Here is a 14,173-nt window from a genome sequence, read left to right on the forward strand (position 1 = left end):
TGGTCTTGGCACGCTCACCAAAAATCATTTGCCCATACATGCTAAGGTTTATTTCTGGGCTCCCCATTCTATTCCATTGGTCTATATGTCTGACTTTATGCAAATACCACAGTTTTCATTACCGCAGCTTTGTACTAAGTTTTAAAATCAGGAAGTATGAGACCTCCAACTTTATCTTCTTTTTCAAGATTACTTTTGGCTATTTAGGGCCCGCTGAGATTCCACATGAATTTTAAGATGGATTTTTCTATTTCTACAAATAATACCACTGAGATTTTGATAGAAACTGCATTAAATCTGTACATCACTTTGGGTAGTACAGACATTTAACAATAATAAGTCTTTCAATCCATGAACACAGTATGTCTTTCCATTTATTTGTGTCCCCTTTAATTTCTTTCAGCAACATTTTACAGTTTTCAGTGTAAAAGTTTTTCTTCTCATTGGTTAGTTTTATTCCTAAGTATTTTATTCCTTTTGATGCTACTGTAAATGGGTATGCCTCTCAATTTCCTTTTCAGGTTGTTCCTTGTTAGTGTTTGTTAATTTTATATCCCACAAGACTGTGTCCCAATGGTTCTCACCCAGGGTGATTTTGCCACTCAGGAGACATTTGGTAATTTCTGGAGACAATTTTGGTTTTTACAACTTGGGGGGAAGGGGACAGACATGCTACTGGCATCAAATGGGCAGAGGCAAGGGATGCTGCTAAACATCCTACAACGCACAGGGAAGTTTCCCACAACAAAGAATTATCTGGCCCAACAAGTCAATAGTGCCAAACTTGAGAAACTTTGCTATATTCTACTATGAGTTATTCCCATTAGAACCCAAATTAAGTCCAAATATATTTCAAAATGTACACAAGAAAAAGGAAACATTCCAAAAGATTAACAGCAGTAAGATTACGGAGGATTATTTTATTTTTCCATTTTTCTAAAAAATTTCTACAATTACCATGCCATTACCATTTCAAGAGAAAAAAATTAGCTTGGGACTTTCCTGATGGTCCAGTGGGTAAGACTCTGAGCTCCCAATACAAGGGGCCCAGGTTTGATTTCTGGTCCGGGAACTAGATCCTACATGCATGCCACAACTAAGAAGCCCACGTGCCACAACTAAGAAGCCTGAGTGCCGCAACTAAAAAGCCCGCATGCCGCAACTAAGAAGCTCACGTGCTGCAACGAAGATCCCACGTGCTGCAACAAAGCCCCAGCGCAGCCAAAATAAATAAATAAATAAACATTTTTAAAAAGAGAAAAATTAACTTGATTTGAAAAATCTGATTTAGTCACTAATTCTAATCAGAGCACATGACTCTCTTTTTTTTTTTCTTTTTTAAAGTTGCCTTTGACTTCCACAAGTATTTACTTAAGTGCCACTTATCTGCCAGGCTCTGTGACAAGAATTAAGAATAGAGTGGGGGCTTCCCTGGTGGCACAGTGGTTAAGAATCCACCTGCCAATGCAGGGGACACGGGTTCGAGCCCTGGTCTGGGAAGATCCCACATCGCGGAGCAACTAAGCCCGTGTGCCACAGCTACTGAGCCTGCGCTCTAGAGCCCACGAGCCACAACTACTGAGCCAGTTCGCCTAGAGCCGGTGCTCTGCAACAAGAGAAGCCACCGCAATGCGAAGCCGGCGCTCCACAACGAAGAGTAGCCCCCACTCGCCGCAACTAGAGAAAGCCCACGCACAGCAACAAAGACCCAACGCAGCCAAATAAATAAATAAATTTATTTAAAAAAAAAAAAAAGAATAGAGTGGTATACAAAATAGACAAGGTTCATACTCTCAGGGAGCTTATAGTCTGATGAGAGAATTTAACATTGAGTAAATACACTAACAAATTATGATACGTATTCTTTTTTTTTTTTTAAAGATTTATTTATATTTATTTTTGGCTGTGTTGGGTCTTCGTTTCTGTGCGAGGGCTTTCTCCAGTTGCAGCGAGTGGGGGTCACTCTTCATCGCGGTGTGCGGGCCTCTCACTATCGCGGCCTCTCTTGTTGCAGAGCACAGGCTCCAGACGTGCAGGCTCAGTAGTTGTGGCTCACGGGCTTAGTCGCTCCGCGGCATGTGGGATCTTCCCAGACCAGGGCTCGAACCCGTGTCCCCTGCATTGGCAGGCAGATTCTCAACCACTGCGCCACCAGGGAAGCCCTATGAAACATATTCTTGAGGAAAACAACAGTGGGATTTAACTTTCAACTAGCCTGTTCAGGGATGGCCTCTAAGTAAATGATATTGAAGATTCAAAAGATGAGAAATAACCAGGCAGGCGAAGGAAAGGGGATGAAGATAAAGGGAGTGGGAAGGGCATTCTGACAGAGCAGCATGTATGAAAGGCCTGAAGAAGAGAGGGCTATTAATGTGTTAGAGTTAGAGGAATTAAAAGAAGATGAGTGAGAGCATATAGTAAAAGGAGATAATAAGTGAGAGAGGTAGGAGAAGGAGACAGGGACCAGATTTGGCAAGGCCTTAAAGGTCTCAGTAAGGAGTTTGAAAGCTAAATGTGGTGGGATGCAACTGAAGCAGATGAGGAGCGTTGATATGATTTACTTATTTTTGAAAAGAACCACACTGGTTATTTTATGAATTAGAGCAGAGCAATAGCAGAAATAAGGCAACCACTGTAGAGATGAAGTAATAATGATTTGCCCCAGATTTTAACAGTGAGTACAAAGCAAACAGAAAAGTTAAGAATGGAGTGACATTGACTAAATAACGTCATACTTACAACCTTATCATAGAGAAACTTCTCTTTCCAGGGATGTTGTTGCAAAGCCAGCAAAGGGTGTTACTTATGTGACACCCCTCTTCCCCACACCACAGCTGACTGGTGGAGGAGGTGAAGGGGAAAAGCCAATCCATAAGCAGGCCAGCAGTAAAAACAATCTGCCTCAGTTTGGGCAGAGCTTATCAGCATAAGGAGATTCTCTCAGTAATTCAACACGAAGATTATATAAAGACTAAGAGAGTCAGTACCTAGGAAAAATAAAATTTAGTAGCTGAATTAGTGGCTGGCAGAGCAGTAGAGCAAAGATCCATGAATTCCTACCAAGATACTCCTACCTGAAATATCTGGGATAATGTGACAACTGGTTCCTTAATGTTCCTAACACCCCACCCTTATTTGACATAGTCTGAATAAGGGTGTTCCTTGCATTCTCTCTCTCTTTTTTTTTTTTTTTTGGCCGCGTAGCGGCTTGTGGGATCTTAATTCCCCGACCAGGGACTGAACCCAGGCCCCTCAGCAGTGAAAGCACCAAGTCCTAACCACTGGACCGCCAGGGAAGTCCCTATTCCTTGCATTTTTAAAAGCTTAATCAAAGAAAGTATCCACTAAAGAGGGATTTTAATTTTACAGAAATTGAGGCTAAAAAAATTATTATAAAGCTTTCCTGATGGCATATAGCTCATGAGATGCAATCCTAGGCCTTCTCATTCTAAAAATCAACCTTTCCCACAAATCTTAAGGGAAGAGTTACTGGATGCCACACATTTAGGATATCCTTTCCTTTCATATTTAAGGTATGTTATTTATTATAAATTTGAGTTTAGGAAAGAAAGATAAGGGATCTACTACAACACTAGCTCACAGTGGTTAAATATCACCACAGGGTCAGTTTAGAGCAGGGATCTGAGAAATCTTGACCTTCTAGAATGTAAAACCATGAGAATAGGAATTTAGCCTGTGTTATTCATTGCTCTAGCCTCACTGCTTACAACAGAACCTCAGACACAGAAACTGAGTAATTATTTGCTGAACAAATGAATTCAATACAGGGAAGGGTAGATGAAAAGTGACTGAAAAAGAGCTGCCAAGAGTTCACCTGTGACCCTTAGGTAGTAGAAAGTTGCCACAATCCCTACTTATTTCTCTTAATTAAGCTACAACTTTAGTGAGATATAATTCACATACTATAAAATTCACTCATTTAAAGTGTAAAATTCTGTGGTTTTTAGTATATTCACAAAGTTGCACATCAATCACCACCATCCAATTCCAGATCATATTCTTCACCACAAAAAGCCCTATACCTATTAGCAGCCAGTCCCCATGTGCCCCTTGTCCCAAGGCCTTGGCAACCACTAATCAACTTTGTCTCTTTGGATTTGCCTATCCTGGACATTTCATATAAATGGAATTACAGAACATGTGATCTTTTGTGACTGGCTTCTTAACATTTTTTCAAGGTTAATCCATGTAGTAGCATGTAGCAGTACTTCATCCCTTTTTATGGTAGAATAATATTCCACTGTATGCATATCCAGGTTTTGTTTATCAATTCATCAGTTGATGGACATTTGGGTTGTTTCCATGTTTTGCCTATTTTAGATAATGCTACTATGAACATTCATGTACAAGTTTTTGCGCAGACACTTGTTTTCAATTCTTTTGGGTTTTATACCTAGGAGTGGAACTGCTGGGTCACATGTTAACCCTTTAACTATTTAAGGAACTGCCAAACTGCATTCCAAAGCGGCTGCACCATTTTACATTCTCATCAGCCATGTATGAGGGTTCCACTTTCTCCACATCCTCATCAACACCTGTTATTGTCTATCTTTTTGCTTACAGCTATGCTAGTAGGTGTGAAGTGGTATCTCATTATGGTTTTCAGCTTAATGACTAATGCTGTTGGATCATACTTATTTGTTTATTGGTCCTAAATAAGCTTTGTCATAATTTAAAGATAATACCATTTTAAAGCTGGAGAACAAAAGGGAATTGGAAAAAATTATTCAAGACATTAAGAGAAAAAAGTGTGAAAACTCTGATATAAGACGTTTGAGAAAACAGTTGATCAACAATGAACTCAATTCTGTAGCTATACCTATGAACACCTCTACATAATAGTCAAAGGCAAAATAAGAAACCATTCTACATCTGTATTGGATGGTAGTGCTTTATAATTTTGTCTTCAATAGGCTTTTTCTTCTGTTCTTCTTACTCTAACAGACAGACCCCTCATTCTTTGGAGAAACCTGTGGTTTAAGTGGAGGTACCAACACTCTCCCCCAACAAAAGCACCCCCACACACACACACAGCTGGCCTATGGCACATGACTTTGTGCTGGCCAATCACAGAACCACATTCCTCTGCCCACAGTGATTAATTCAGGTGTAAGTATGCAATCAAATCTTGATCAATCAGAGTCCTCCCTAGACTTTCATTAGAACTCTTATAATGTGAGCTATGTCTTCGAACTTACTGGGTTATGAGAGCCAGATTCCCCACTTTGCTTTAACTAATTTGAGCTGGGTTTCTGTTCCCCAAAACAAAACTGTATAATATTAAAAAATCAGCTCTTTCAGCCTGAAGCTATCAGACCTAAATTTTAATATCAACATTATGGAAAAAGAGTTTATGGTATTCAAAGCCACTATTCTAAACAAAGACAGAAAATATTGGGTTTCACAATTACTAAAGAACCAAGAGTAATGTAACAATTATTCAAAAATCTTAAGACTTTATTTTGCTTTCTTCTTTTCTGGACCTGCAGCAGCTGAAAGTGGCTAAAGAGGAACAGGGGAATAGGCAGGATGGGTGGCAAAAAGGTTATGATCATTTAATACAACCAGGTAGAGACTAGCTGTAGGGCCTTCAGGATACAACTACTGTAACTAAATTCACGTAACACTTACTTTAAGGAACCATACATGCTGTAAAAACTGAAACAAGTATTAAGAGTAGATACTGGGCAACTAAAGCTTTCATTTAAAGAACTATAAACTGAGACAGAACATAATTTGCTTTCTAATATTAAAAATATGTCTATCACCAAATTATGAAACACCACATTATCTTAGGATTCTGACTTTTGTTAATACAAATTTAAAGAAATTTCAGGTTTGCCAAAATATACCATTATTGAAAATGTAATTTACATTAAGTTCAATGTAAATTAAATTTAGGGTAAAAGTGATAGCTAATCAAATTTTGTCCTAACAGTAAACAAACAGTAACAGAAAACAGTTTAGCATTGTAAATAATCAAGCTAATCTTGTAGTACCAGTAAATGTGTATGGCCTTAAACCATTTTTCATTACATGTACCAAATAGTGTGAATAAGAGCTATTTTCTGGTTACATTTACAGTCTTGTGGGACAACAGTTACAAAATCTTCATAAAGTATTTACTAACCTACTTACAACACAGGATTAGAGAAATGAAGTCAGAAACTAGTAATTCTGTGACAATTTGGTTAAGCATACAGGAGAAAGTAGGCTTTCACTTGAGTGCTAATGAAGGGAAAAAGAAGCCTTCTCCAATTCATGTGATGTGATTTGAATTATGGTGCACAGTGGTACAAAAGGAACTGCAAACAAAATGTTAATCTGACAGGGAACACAGGGGGTTATTTGGATGTAATGTATGATGAAGCAAGTTGGTAGAAATAAAAGCAGCCACCATTCACTCTACCTGCACTATATGCCAAGCACTATTAAGCATTTAAGTAGTTTAAAGAGATTAAGTTAACTTCCATAACTATTAAACAGAGGAACTAGGGTTCAAATCCAGGTGTGACTCCATAGTCCATGTTATTTAACTGTGATACCATAAAGCCTTTCAAGAGTCTTTTATTAATTAAAAGTGACAATCACCTATAACAGAAGCAACAATAATAAACACAGACAGTGATTCTCAAAGTGTGGTCAGGGGGCCCCTGTGGGGACACTGAGACCTTTTCAGAGGGTCCACAAGGTCAAAACTATTTTCTTAAATTACTACTACTAATTTTTTTTTATTATGTTAACATTTGCACTGTACTGCACTGCAATAGGTAAAGCCGCTGGTGCTTTAGCATGAATTAAGGCAATGTCACCAAGCTGTAATAACAGTCATTGTGTTTCAGTTAAAAAGAAAAAATCCTGTTCACTGAAGAATGTCCTTGATGAGAGGCTTCCCTGGTGGCGTAGTGGTTAAGAATCCGCCTGCCAACGCAGGGAACACGGGTTCAAGCCCTGGTCCGGGAAGATCCCACATCCCGCGAAGCAACTAAGCCTGTGTGCCACAACTACTGAGCCTGTGCTCTAGAGCCCGCGCGCCACAACTACTGAGCCCGCGTGCCAAAACTACTGAAGCCCATGCACCTAGAGCCCGTGCTCCACAACAGGAGAAGTCACTGCAATGAGAATCCCGCGTACCGCAACGAAGAGTAGCTGCCGCTCACTGCAACTAGAGAAAGCCCGTGCACAGCAACAAAGACCCAACGCAGCCAAAAATAAATAAAATAAATTTAAAAAAAAAGAAAAAAATGTTAAAAAAAAAAGAGTAATGTCCTTCATGAAACAGTAAAAAAATTACTTTTATTAAAAACCGGCCTTTCCTTTCTAAAATTTTGTGATAAAATGGGGATTACACATAAACCATTTCTACAGCATACCCCCTTCTGCAGTAGGATGACTGTTTCAGGAAAAAGTATTTGTGGGACTGTTTTGAGTTGCTAATTGAACTAGCCACTTTTTTCATGGAACATCATTTTTACTTGAAAGAACAACTGAGAGACAAATTATGGCTATTCAGAAAGTGTCTGGCAGATGTTTTCACAAAAATGAGCAAAGTGAACTTATGGCTTCAAGGAAAACAACTTAAAGTATCTCTTGCTAATGACAAAATTTGAGCTTTCAAGTGAAGATAAGAATTTTGGAAAACTTGTATCTACCACTGTGAGCTTGACAGATTACCAATATTTAAGATTTTTCTGATGAGCTATGTGGCGATGCTAATAATTGTGAATTTTCATTGTAAAATAAAATGTGTCAGCATTCGGAAGATCTACACAACTCACTGAACTAATATTTTCCAAATGACCAATACATGATGTTACAAAATCAGGCATGTCCAAGTGCAAGACAGACCAATGGATTTTAATGTAACATAGTAAGAAAAGTTTACTAATATGGTTTCACATTCCACATTGCAACTAACTTTTAAGAAAGTGTTATTTCTGGAGTTTTGGCATATATGGTATGATATGGTATATCAAAGAATAATTTCCTTAATTATCTGAAAAGGCTATTAAACGTTCCTCCCTTTTCCAACTGCCTACTGTGTGAAATTGGATGTTCTTCATATACTTCAACCAAAAGAACATACCAAAAGATTGAATTCAGAAATAGATATGAGGGGGCTTCCCTGGTGGCGCAGTGGTTAAGAATCCACCTGCCAATGCAGGGGACACGGGTTTGAGCCCTGGCCTGGGAAGATCCCACATGCCGCAGAGCAACTAAGCCCGTGCGCCACAACTACTGAAGCCCGTGTGCCACAACTACTGAAGCCCGTGTGCCACAACTACTGAAGGCTGCGCGCCTGGAGGCTGTGCTCCGCAACAGAAGAAGCCACCGCAATGAGAAGCCCTCGTGCTGCAATGAAGAGTAGCCCCCGCTCGCGGGAACTAGAGAAAGCCCGCCCACAGCAACAGAAGACCCAATGCAGCCAAAAAATAAATAAATAAGTGAAATAAATCTAAAAAAAAACAAAAAAGAAAGAAACAGATATGAGAATTCAGCTATCTTTACTGGAGCCAAACATTAAAGAGACTCAAAAAAATGTTAAACATGGCCATTCTTCTCACCAAATTTTCTGGGTTTTGAAAAATAAGTTATCTTCGGTTAGAAATTTATGTTTATATAAAACAGCTCTGGGACCTCCCTGGTAACGCAGTGGTTAAGAATCACCTGCCAATGCAGGGGACACAGGTTCGAGCCCTGATCCGGGAAGATCCCACATGCCGCAGAGCAAGTAAGCCCGTGCACCACAACTACTGAGTCTGCGCTCTAGAGCTCGCGAGCCACAACTACTGAGCCCGTGTGCCACAACTACTGAAGCCTGTGTGCCTAGAGCCCATGCTCCACAACGAGAACCCACCGCAATGAGAAGCCCGTGCACCGCAACAAAGAGTAGCCCCTACTTGCCGCAACTAGAGAAAGCCCGCGCGCACAGCAACGAAAACCCAAAGCAGCCAAAAATAAATAAATAAATAAATTTATTTTTAAAAAACAGCTTTGTTAGTGTTATCTTTGAGTTAATATTTTTTAAAAGTCTTACTTTTAGTTTCTAAAATGGTAAAAATTGATATTAATAGAAACTCCCAAATAAAGTTTTAAAAAAATTTTTTTAATACATTTATTTATTCATTTATTTATTTTTGGCTGCATTGCATCTTCGTTGCTGCACGTGGGCTTTCTCTAGTTGCAGCCAGCAGCAGCTACTCTTTGTTGTGGTGCATGGGCTTCTCACTGTGGGGGCTTCTCTTGTTGCGGAGCACAGGCTCTAGGCACGTGGGCTCAGCAGTTGTGGCTCGCAGGCTCTAGAGCGCAGGCTCAGTAGTTGTGGTGCACAGGCTTTGTTGCTCCGTGGCATGTGGGATCTTCCCGGACCAGGGCTCAGACCCGTGTCCCCTGTATTGGCAGGCGGACTCTTAACCACTGTGCCACCAGGGAAGTCCCCCAAATAAAGTTTTTTGAGGGTCCTTATTTTTAACGGCATAAATAGGTCTTGAGCCCAAAAGCTCTGAAAATTTCTGAACTAAGACCATAACAAGCACGTATATATTGTCCTTATTTAGTAGGTGCCAATACAAAGATTGCTATCATTTTATCTGTGGAAGAAAGGAGTCTCCCTCATCCCTGTCTTATTAAACCTAAATGGAAAGCACAGTAAGTAAACAGATTGTGTTCTCTAGTTTAAAGTCCACAAATAAAACACAATTTCCAAAAAGATCTCTGGTTTAAAAAAAAAAAAAAGGAAACAACACTTACTGAATGCCTATTATACCCCATGTACTATGCTAGGTGCTTTCACATATAGCCTTTTAATCAACTTTGAGATCTGTATTAAGGCTGAGAGAAGTTAAAGGGAGGTAATATAGTACAGTACAAATAGTATTGACTTCACTTTGACATTCCTGAGTTAAGACCTTTTCCTTGAATGTTATGCTATTATGTCACTTAACTCTAGAATTTTTTTCTTTACATAATAATAATTCCTACTTACATGACTGAGAGAGATGAGAATACAATTAAAAGCATATACAGTAGATGCTCAAGAAGTTAGTTCCCTTTAATCAGACTTCTGCTCTGTTCCAAAACTAAACCAGTGAGTATCACAATCATTGTTCAAGGTTAGATTTGACAAACTCTCATTTCACCATTATAGGCCTCACGTAGATGAATGCTACTCCAGTAAACATTTAAAAATATCTTAAGGACCCACAACCACTATCAGATACAAGAGATCAATGTTTAAAAATTACCTACACATTTCTCCTAAACTTGTTTCATTCTTTTAAAGCTAAATCACTCCTACAACTCTTCCCAATCTTGTTATATTCACATTTGACATACTAGTCTCTATGAAAAATGACATCTTGATATCTCTAAGAAAATTATCAATGAAGCAATTCTGAAATTGGTTGCCTTATAAACTAGGAAAGCTGAAAGGAAGCACAGAAACAATTATTTAATTCCCAACTATATTTCTATCAGATATTTCATATTGTCACATGCTTGGACTATTATATGAAAAATTAGACAGTGGTTATTTTAAGTATAGTAAATATGGTCCAAGATTTGTGATGAGAGAGGTCAGTCTCTAAAAGTTAACAAGACTTAATAGCTTAACAATGCCTTTCACTCTGTACAGTTTAACAAATCACCAAGGCCATTTCTAAACAATAAAACAGCTGATCAATTTATTAAACTCTTGCCAACCAAGCAACTATTTTTTCCTGAAGTTCAACCTGACTTCATATTTGATGCTGTGTGGACAATAACAAGTTTCCAATTATGTAGTATTTTAATATTCTTTTATTTTTAGGGTAAGTATTTTTCTTAAAGTAGTGTTTTTACAAGATCTAATTATTTTTCTAACATAACTTATGCTCTATTCAATCCTGGATAACCTCAGAACTTCTATAAAAATTATGCAGGTTTATTAGAAAGTCTGTAAGAGAATTCCCCCTCTACTTTTAAAACATAAGCTAGATGAGATTAATTTGCTTTATTCCGACACATTTTTTAATTTGAAATTTGGTCACTACCCATTTCCTGTGTTGCACTGTGCATACCCTCGCTATGGTTACTATCTCAAACTAATAATGATGATCCTCTACCACACTGCACAAAAGACACCACACCCTGAATGTCATCTGACAGTTCCTGCAAGTTATTTTAAATGGATACTGACATATAACTTCTTTAATGCTTTTATCTTTCAAGAAGTTAGCATGACCATATTTTGGAGGAGCCAGAATGGTAGAATGTAACACAGGAATAACTATCAGACTGAAGGCTATGGAATCAGTTTCAATTCCAACACTTAGAAATTCTGACTTTACAAGGGTCACTAATTCCCTGTGCCCAAACTGCCCTTCAACGAGCAATTACATCTCTCTACATTAAAAATGTTCCCATTAATTTTAAGTTCAACGTAACTTATATATGCACACAGAGAAAAAACAAAGAGCCAACTGCAAATAAGGGAGTTAGAGAATCAATTTCACTGAATCCTATTAAATCTTCTTCCTCCCCCTAAGAAAAGCTGAAGGTGATAAATGCTCAGAGAATTGCCAGGCATCTTCCTAACATTAACCTATTAATCTTCACAACACTCATGAAGCAGATGTCAAGGACCTCTAGTTTTACAGATGAAAGAACCCTAAGACTAACTGATTCTCCCAAAGGCACACACAGTTAGAGATTAGATTAAATTAACTCTTAAGACTTTGTACTCATCATAATTTGGAATCAAACAATGTTAGGTCAAACCAAAAAATGTTATAATTATCTCATGCTATCCTCTATATCCGTGCTGTCCAATAAGGTAGCCACTAGCCATATGCAGCTATTAAGAACCTGAAATGTAGCTAGCCCAAATTGAGATACGCTGTAAGTGTAAAAGACAGACCAGATTTTGAAGACTAGTATGAAAAGAACATGAAACATCTCATTAAATTTTTTTACACTGATTACATGTTGAAATGGTATTTTGGATATACCGGATTAAATAAAATTCATTGGACAGCACTGGTCCATACTTCTTTTCAAAGACCTTCCAATGAAACATGTCACTGTAAGACCAACCAAAAAGCAGTATTTTCTTAGAATTTGTTGTAGCACAATACAGAAACCATATTTTGAGGGGGGAGGAAATGGGCATAATTAGTATTTTGAGGGACACAGGCATATATGTAATGAATAAATACACAAAATAGGCATTCAAGTGTTCTCTAAGGATAATAAAAGATGTTTCTATCTCATTGCAGGCATATGTGACAGAATAAATCACAAGTGAGGAGAGAGTATGACTTTCTCTTAAAGTCATATTCCATTTTCTTATGTGGAAATGTGAAAATATTCATATTTCTAATACACACACAGGGTTATCAAAGTCACAAGGATGCCCATAAGGCACAATGAACTTCTCAAAAAAATTTTACCTAATGTGTATTTATAATTATTTTTTTAAAAGTCACATATCATAATATTGTTCTAATATAGAATCAACACAATCTTATTTTGACTAAAATAATAAGAGATACACAGTAAGGGGAAACATCAATTCAAAAAATAAGGATCACCTGAAAATAGTTTGGCAACTCCACATAAAGTCACCATATGTGTTTTGTGACCACCTAGAGGGGTGGGATAGGGAGGGTGGGAGGGAGACGAAAGAGGGAGGGGATATAGGGGTATATGTATACATATAGCTGATTCACTTTGTTATACAGCAGAAACTAACACAACATTGTAAAGCAATTATACTCCAATAAAGATGTTTAATAAATAAATAAAGTTATCATATGACCCAGTAATTCCACACCTAGGTGTATAAGCAAAGAGAATTGAAAACACAGGTCTACACAAAAATGTGTAGATGAATGTTCAGAGCAGCATTATGCATAATAGTTAAAAAGTGGAAACAATGCAAAAGTCTATCAAATGATGAAGGAATAAACAAAATGTAGTCTAGCCACACACTGTAATATTCAGCTATAAAAAGGAATGAAGCACAAATACATTCTGATTACAGAGTGTATGAACCTTGAAAACATTATGCTACCTAAAAGAAGCAAGTCACAAAAGATCACATATTGTATAACTCCATTTATATGAAACATCCAGAATAGGCAAATCTAAAAAGACAAAGAGTGACTGCTAGTGAGTTTGGGTTTCTTTGGGTTTCTTTCTTTGGGTTTCTTTCTACATGAAAATGTCCTAAGACTGACTGTGCTGATGGTTGCACAACTATGTGAAAACACCAAAAGCCACTTCAAATGCGTGAACTGTATGGTATTTGAATCACATCTCAGTGAAATGTTAAAAAAAAAAAAAAAAAAAAAAAAAAGCGCAGCCAGAAACGTAGAGGGGAAAAGGATCAGAAGGACTGTCAAGCATTTAATTGCTATTTCTCTGGATGTTTGTAACTTTGTGGTATTTATGTTTTTAGGTTTTGTAATATGTGATTTTTTCCCTCATGTTAAATATTAATACTGGTCAAAAAAAATTTTAATCACATCATTATACAACTAGGTAAACTTAATAAAAATCGTAAGTTCTACATTTAAATGGCAATTTCTATAGCATATGAATTATCTCAATAAAGATGCTGAAATTTCACTTCAACTAGGAAATAGTCCCTCAAACTAGGAAACCCACTAAGACAGCACTAACTGCCTTGGAAAGTAAATGGCTTTGTGGAAAGTCCAAAAGACAGTTACTATCTCAGTCAAGCAAATGCTCAAAGTTCAGAAACAGATGATGGGAATTTGAAGATCTCAGTATAAAAAAGTACAAAGAAACAACATAAAAATTACTACTTGACCACTTTCTCCTAAAAGCTAACCTCCTGATTCAGATGCAGAATGGAAAACAAAAACAAACAAAAACCCCTATTTACCTAGACGCCTAAACCTGAAGGCAAGAAGTCTTCTATTAAAAATCTGTGATGTGGGTGTGTGCTTAACCCACACACCTTATGTAGCCTAAGAACCTCAGGAGCAGCTGTTACTTAAGATAATGAAGGTTGCTTTTCACCCTTTTCAAATAATAAAATGTGATGGTGCCACTCCACAGCCCACCCCATCCCCCGCTACCACCACCACCGGCAGGTGGAGGGAAAGGATACTGTAGACTAGAGGATGACAGCTTTGTATAACCCTTT

The 14,173-nt window shown here is 37.8% G+C and overlaps 1 protein-coding gene across 1 annotated transcript in view; it reads right to left on the bottom strand.

The window, feature by feature from the left end:
• KPNA4 (karyopherin subunit alpha 4) overlaps positions 1-14,173 on the bottom strand; it is a 53,616-nt gene that overhangs the window by 38,395 nt on the left and 1,048 nt on the right. The window lies entirely within an intron of this gene.

Source organism: Balaenoptera ricei, chromosome 4 (genome assembly GCF_028023285.1).
Source record: "Balaenoptera ricei isolate mBalRic1 chromosome 4, mBalRic1.hap2, whole genome shotgun sequence".
Classification (NCBI taxonomy): domain Eukaryota; kingdom Metazoa; phylum Chordata; class Mammalia; order Artiodactyla; family Balaenopteridae; genus Balaenoptera; species Balaenoptera ricei.